Raw genomic sequence first — 7,418 nt, 5'->3', positions numbered from 1 at the left:
CACACCGCAGGCTGCTAAGCAAGATGGAATCGATGGGGTTAGGAGAGACACTAACTGCATGGGTCAATGATTGGCTGAGTGGCAGACTTCAGAGGGTGGTGATTAATGGTACCCTCTCTAAAACATCGGAGGTGTGGAGTGCCGCAGGGCTCGGTCCTGGGTCCACTCCTTTTCAACATATTCATAGGGGATCTGACTCAAGGGCTTCAAGGTAAAATAACACTATTCGCCGATGACGCCAAACTATGTAATATAGTAAGTGAATGCAGTTTACAGAATTATATGACGCAGGACCTGCTTACATTGGAAAGTTGGTCCTCAACCTGGCAGCTAGGCTTCAATGCTAAGAAATGTAAGGTCATGCACCTTGGAAGTGGAAATCCTTGCAGGACATACTTCTTGAACGGAGAAACTTTAACTAGGACTTCAGCAGAACTAGATTTAGGAGTAATCATCAGTGCAGACATGAAAACTGCCAATCAAGTGGAGAAGGCTTCATCTAAGGCAAGGCAGATATTGGGTTGTATCAATAGAAGTTTCGTCAGCCGAAAGCCTGAAGTCATAATGCCGTTGTACAGGGCCATGGTGAGACCTCATCTAGAGTACTGTGTGCAATTCTGGAGGCCACATTACAGTAAAGATGTGCGCAGAATTGAATCGGTTCAACGGATGGCCACCAGGATGATTTCGGGGCTCAAGGGTCTCTCTTACGAAGAGAGACTGAACAAATTGCAGCTCTACACTCTTGAGGAACGTAGGGAGAGGGGAGACATGATCGAAACATTTAAGTACCTCACGGGACGTGTCAAAGTGGAAGATGATATTTTCTTTCTCAAGGGACCCTCGGCCAAAGAGGGCACCCGCTCAAACTCAGGGGCGGAAAATTTCACGGCGACACCAGAAAGTATTTCTTCACAGAGAGAGTGGTTGATCATTGGAACAAGCTTCCAGTGCAGGTGATCGAGGCAGACAGCGTGCCAGACTTTAAGAATAAATGGGATACCCATGTGGGATCCCTACGAGGGTCAAGATAAGGAAATTGGGTCATTAGGGCATAGACAGGGGGTGGGTAAGCAGAGTGGGCAGACTTGATGGGCTGGAGCCCTTTTCTGCTGTCATCTTCTATGTTTCTTCTATCCTGGAGATTAGGGGGAAGCAGGGGGAAATGGGTAGGGCTCGGGCATGCCTAGTGGGGCCCGGGCACTGCACATGCTCAGAGAGAGAGAGAGAGAGAAAAAAAAATCTCTCTGAGCTATTGGAGAGCTTATCCGCAAATTGGGAGCTGTTGGGACAACACCCATATGTGGCTGACTATCCTGCTGTCCACGGAGAACCTACGTTACAGGTAAGTAACTACACTTTACAGGAAAATAACATGTAAGGGAAAGGACAATTAGGATTAAAGGTGAAATAAGCATGGCCTCTTTACTTCAGAATTTAGTCACATATCCTTTAAGATAAAATAAGAGAAAGGAAAACGAGTCGAACAGAGATTTACGCCTCAAAAGCATCTTTGTATAAGAGATTTTTTAAGGAACTCTTGAATTTGTCCAAAGCTGGCACGCTTCTAAAAAGAGAGTTCCATAATTGTTCCAGAGCTTAACTATTCTCTGAGTGAAAAAATATTTCCTCCTATTGGTTTTAAAACAATTTCTCTGTAACTTTATCGAGTGTCCCCTAGTCTTTGTAATTTTTGACAGAGTGAAAAATCGATCTACTTGTATCCGTTCTACTCCACTCAGGATTTTGTAGACTTGAATCATATCTCCCCTCAGACGTCTCTTTTCCAAGCTGAAGAGCCCTAACCATTTTAGTCTTTACTCATATGTGAGGGGTTCCATCCCCTTTACCATCTTGGTCGCTCTTCTTTGAACCTTTTCTAGTGCCACTATATCTTTCTTGAGATAAGGAGATCAGAATTCAACGTAATACTCCAGATGAGGTCACACTCTGGAACAATACAGGGGCATTATAACATTCTTAGTCTTGTTAACCAGCCTTTTTAAAATAATTCTTAGCATTGTATTTGCTTTTTTGGTTGCCGCCATGCATTGAGTTGAAGGTTTCATCATATTGTCTACGATGACACCCCCCCTTACCTTTGTGGCGCTTTCACCCCCCCCCCCCAGACCCGGTCCGGTCCGGTCCGACAAACCTCCCTGCCCTGTGCCGGCGATGTCTAAACTGTCTTCTTACGGCAGCCACAGTGTTGTAGTTGCATATGGCTGCCGTAAAGGTCGTCTCTGACGCAACTGGGGGAGAAGACGCTGAAGGGAAATAGGGATGCCAAAGTGGGGAGAAGACGCTGAAGAGAGTGGGGAGAAGTAGCTGGAAGGGAAGAAGACAGAGATGCCAGACTATGGGGGGGGGGGAGGAGGGAAGAAGATGGGTGCCAGACTAATTTGGAAGGGGGGAGAAAGGGAGAGGCACAGTAACAGAGCAAATGGAAGACACAGAGCGAAGAGAGACAGTGGATGGAAGGAATTGAATGAGAAGATGAGGAAAGCAGAAACCAGACAACAAAGGTAGAAAAAAAAATTCTATTTCTTTTTTTTTGCTTCAGGATAAAGTAGTATATTAGTTGTGTTGATAAAAATTTATAAACAAAGCCCTGCCAGCTGAACATCTCTTTCTCCAGTTCAGCAGCCAGAACTTTGATTTATAAGGAAGGAATAAGCTAAATATTGCAGTACTGAGGCTTGTATGGATGCTGCGGGGACGGTGACATGGCGGTAACAGAGCGGTGAAGGGGATGGTGCAGTGACGGGGACAGATTTTTTCCCCGTGTCATTCTCTAGTGCTCACGCCAAAAGCTTGTTTGAAAATTTTATTTGAAAAAACAATAATTTAATAACAAATACCTAGGCCAGAATAATAAAACTAAAAGTCTTTAAACAATAAAGCCTTTACCAGCACCCTTAAGAGTTTGAGCTATCTGTCTCCTAGTTCTGTGCCAGCATTAGCCTCTAGGCTGATGTTTTTTTGTGTCAACTATTAGGATTTGTGTCAACTATTAGGCTGGCTCAAGGGTTGAGTGCTGGGTTAGTCGCAGGAGGCTGAGAGTTCAAGTCTCAGCTAAGGAGGAAATGTTGATATTGCAAAAAGAGGGTATTTTTACTCAAATCTAGCCCATTTTCATAGTAAAAAGTAGCAAAATCCCCAGCTTGTGAAGAGGTTGAGGGTTCAAATCTCAACTAAGCAGTAGGGACTGATACTGCTCCAAGTGAAGAGAATAGGGTAGTTTTACTCAAATTTAGTCCATTTTTTCATAGTAAAAAGTAATCCCCCACCTGCTGGTGTCTCTTGCAATTATTAGGTTTCATGCAATATACTTGGAACACAGGTCTCTAATCTCCCTATCCAATCCCCTCAGTCTCTCCTCCTCCAATCCCCTCACAATCTATCTAATCCCCATCTTCTTACCTGCTCTGGTCCCATCTAGCTTCTGGCTAAGCTAGATTCAAACCCAGGGCCGGATTTAGATGAAAAGAGGCCCTAGGCAATTCCACTTATGAGGCCCTTTCACCTCCCATTGAACCCCCCCCCCACCCCCCTCCGATGCCAGCCTGCCTGCCTCCCATCCCCCTTCCACTGAAACCCCCACCCCACCACACACACACCCCGATGCCAGTCTGGGCCGCCCTGTCCTGATGGATCCACTTTTTGCCTCCCTCCCTGCGGGGCTGGGCTTTGCCCAGCTGTTTCCGGACTGTCATCTTTCCCTTCCCGATCCTCCTCCCAGGGCGAGAAAAAGAAAGGGAGAAGCCGAGTCGGCACCCCGTTGCGGCCGGAGCCGGTTCCGATCCTGAAGCAGAACCGAGGTAACTGGGGAGTGGCTAAAACCTGAACCGGAGGCAGGATCGGACCGGGGACCGGCGCGCGCCCTCACCCGGGGCTGAGACCGATTCCCCTACGGAGCCGGGAAAGGGGTGGGGGGGGGGGAAGAGAGGAGCAGCGGGATCCGATCTGGAGCTGGAGCACATGTGCAATTCAGATTCCCCACCCCCGGTTGAATTTTGATGAGTCGCTGGCGCAGGCGCCGTGAGGAGTGACACAGAAGCACACCTCACGCCACCAGGACTCACGATATTTCAGTAGTGTATGCGCGCTCTAGGATTTTATCATTTATGATATAATCATGAAAATATAAAATAAAGCACGCATAATATACATTTTAAAATATGCAAATTAAAACATGTTAAGAACTTACTTAGAATTCCGCGAAATGAAGATATTGTCACAAAAAAAATTTTCAATAGTCTATAAACACTTCACTAAAGTATTGAACCTACTGAACTCAAAAGGCGAGAATTGTGTACGCAATCCTAAAATAAGAATCTTTTCTAATAACATTAACACGTGTTTCATATTATCGAAGTAACACAAATATAACCGAACGTCGGGATATCAATAGGTCTGTTCGTTTGTCTGTTCCAATCTACACCAATCTGCACTTTATTGATGCAAGAACAAGTCAGAGCTTAGTCGCAAAAGGCACGTCAATATTTGCCATAGCAATCAGTGAACGTATGAACTATACTTTGGTGCAATCTAGTAACTACAATGAGCCCAACGCGTTGATCTTAACCAATACATTTTTATGTTTGCGTAGAATTTCTCCTTATTTTCGGTTCAGTGTTTACTGTTTTTAGAATAGTGTAATTTTAATTTTGCTAACAATTTGAATGTAGGCCCCTCTTGATCTTGAGGCCCTAGGCCTAGTTAGCCTATAGGAAAATCCAGCCCTGCTCAAACCCACAATCTTTTATATCAGATCAGAGTGCTTTAGCCACTGAGCCACCAATCAGATACATAGTAAGTGTTTTCGGTTTCTTCCCTTTCATGCCTTAATTTGTATTTAAAATTCAAAGAGCTAGCCATGGGACTCAAACCCAGGACTCTTTGGTGCAAAGTAACAAACCTTTCTTCTATTCCACCACTGGACCGATGAAGGTTGGCTCACTTTTTCTTCCCTTATATTTCTCCTTCCTTGATTTGGATTTAAAATTCAACATCCAGTCAGGTGAGTTGAACCCAGGACTACTTAGTTCAAGGTAACAAACCTTTTCTCTAGTCCACCACTGAACTGACCAAGGAAAGTTTACTTTTTCTCTTCCTTATACTTCTCCTTCCTTGATTTGGCTTTAAAATTCAAACAACTCATCAAGCAGGGGATTTGAACCCATGACCTTTGTCTACTGAGCAAGAACACAACCACTAGGCCATAGGCTGCTTCATAGAAGACTCTTCATTTTTCTCCCTCTAATTCTGTGATTTGGATTTAAAATTCAAATAGCCAGTCAGGGAAATTGAAGCCAGGACTTTCCTCTAGTCCATTTATTTACTGAAAGGATTTGAACCCTCAGCCTCTTGCTCCAAAATCATGAACATCTTCTACTAAGCCACCACTTACCCAGTGACATGTGGGTTGACTTTTCTCCCTCATACCTTTCTCTATCTAATTTGAATTAAAAAATAGATAAAAGATATTTATTTATTCGCTGAAAGGATTCAAACCCTCAGTCTCTTGCTCGAAAAATAGGAACACCTTCCATGAGGCCACCACTTACCCAGTGGCATTTGGGTTGACTTTTCTCTTCTTTCTCTGATTTGATTTAAAAAAATAGATAAAAGACATTTATTAACTGAAAAGATTTGAACTCTCAGCCCTTTGCTCCAAAAACCTACAGGACCTACAGAGTAAAGACAAACAATGAAAAATCAGAACCATGGTCCAACCCCTGTGGCATACCGCAAGGATCGCCATTATCCCCAACACTTCAATTTCTACATTGCATCCCTCGGCACCTGCCTAGACAAAATAGGCTCAACCTTCTATAGCTATGCAGATAACATCACCATTCTCTTTCCTTTTGATCAACCAACGCCCACCATGACAAACACACTACACAGAACTGTAGAAACAGTGGCAACATGGATGAAAAACCACAAACTAAAACTGAACCCAGACAAAACAAAATTCATACTTCTCGAAAAAAATAAAACATTACATTAGTGATTTCTTTTCCGCCAATACCATTTATGGTTTTAAATAGTAGGCAGTAGAATTTGAATTGTAATCTTGCTTGCATTGGGAGCTAGTGTGAGTCGAGGTATGCCGCCGTGATGTGGTCATGCTTCCTCAGTGAACAGATACGTCTTAGCGCTGTGTTTTGAACTGTTTGTAGTTGTTTTATCATGGTTTCGGGGCAGGGGCGATAAGAGTATGTTGCCCAGGCAGTTCAAGTCAGAGGGAAGCTTTGGACTGAGCACCGCGTTGCCGATCTGAAGTGCTGTTGATGCCCAGGGAAGAGGAGGCCCGTTGCTGATCTTGAGTGCTGGGGGGGGGGAGGGGGTTACCGATCTTGAGTGTCATCACGGGGGGGGGGGGGGGAGGAGGCGACGTTGCCCATCTTGTTGCCAAAATCGGAAAGAAAGGTGAGAAGAAGGGAGAGAGATGGGCCTGTGGTGGATGGAGAGATTGAGAGAAGGGGGCAGAAGATGGAAGTGGGGAGAAGGGGGAGAGAGAAGAGGTGGCCCGAGGTGCCTGTTCACTTCTTGCTACTTTAGTGCTTAGGTGAAAAGCAGACAATGCACACACTGAAAAGCTAAGCTCTTCTGGGAGAACACCCCAGCAGCCTTGGGATGTATTTTGCCCAAGGTCATGCATGCCACAAACAAGGAATGCATGCAAGGAATGAATTTCTTGAGGCTGCCCCTCCTACCCTCTGGGGCATCTTGTCAGGATCCCCTTGCTGGCCAGAGAACAGTAACAGGAGGAACTGATTTTCTCCAAACCTCTGTGACTGGGGCAGGGAGGGTGAGCTGCACATGTCCAGTGACGGGCAAGGAGGACCCTGGAATGGTACAGAATCTGCGATCAGAGGACTCAACAGCAACTTTAAAAGCTGACAACCCTTAAGATGGGTGTTCTAACCTGGGCACTCTGTATATAGGGTTGGGAGAGCAATGGTGAGTACTGGTGGGGCGGGGTGGAGAGCACCACTGGGGAGGAGGGGAGGTGGGGGGTTCATAGACAAAACCGCTGAAGACAAAGGCGCGCGCCAACAACTGAGCGCAAGACGGAAGCACGCGCCAAAGAAAAAGTGTTTTTAGGGGCTCCGCCGGGGGGGGGTTTGTTGGGGAACCCCCCCACTTTACTTAATACAGATCGCGGCGGCGTTGTGGGGGGTTGTAACCGCCCTCGTTATACTGGAAACTTAACTGTTTCCCTGTTTTTTAGGAAAAAAGTAGTTTTCAGTAAAATGTGGGGGGTTACAACCCCCCAAACCTCCCACAACGCCCCCACAACGCGGCGTGATCTGTATAAAGTAAAGTTGGGGGTTACCCCCCCACACCCCCCGTCAGAGCCCTTTAAAACAGTCATTTTCTTTGGTGCGCTCCTCCACATTGCGCTG

Source organism: Geotrypetes seraphini, chromosome 10 (genome assembly GCF_902459505.1).
Source record: "Geotrypetes seraphini chromosome 10, aGeoSer1.1, whole genome shotgun sequence".
NCBI lineage: Eukaryota > Metazoa > Chordata > Amphibia > Gymnophiona > Dermophiidae > Geotrypetes > Geotrypetes seraphini.
The sequence above is the reverse complement of the archived record's forward strand: the minus strand, read 5'-3'. Positions refer to the sequence as shown.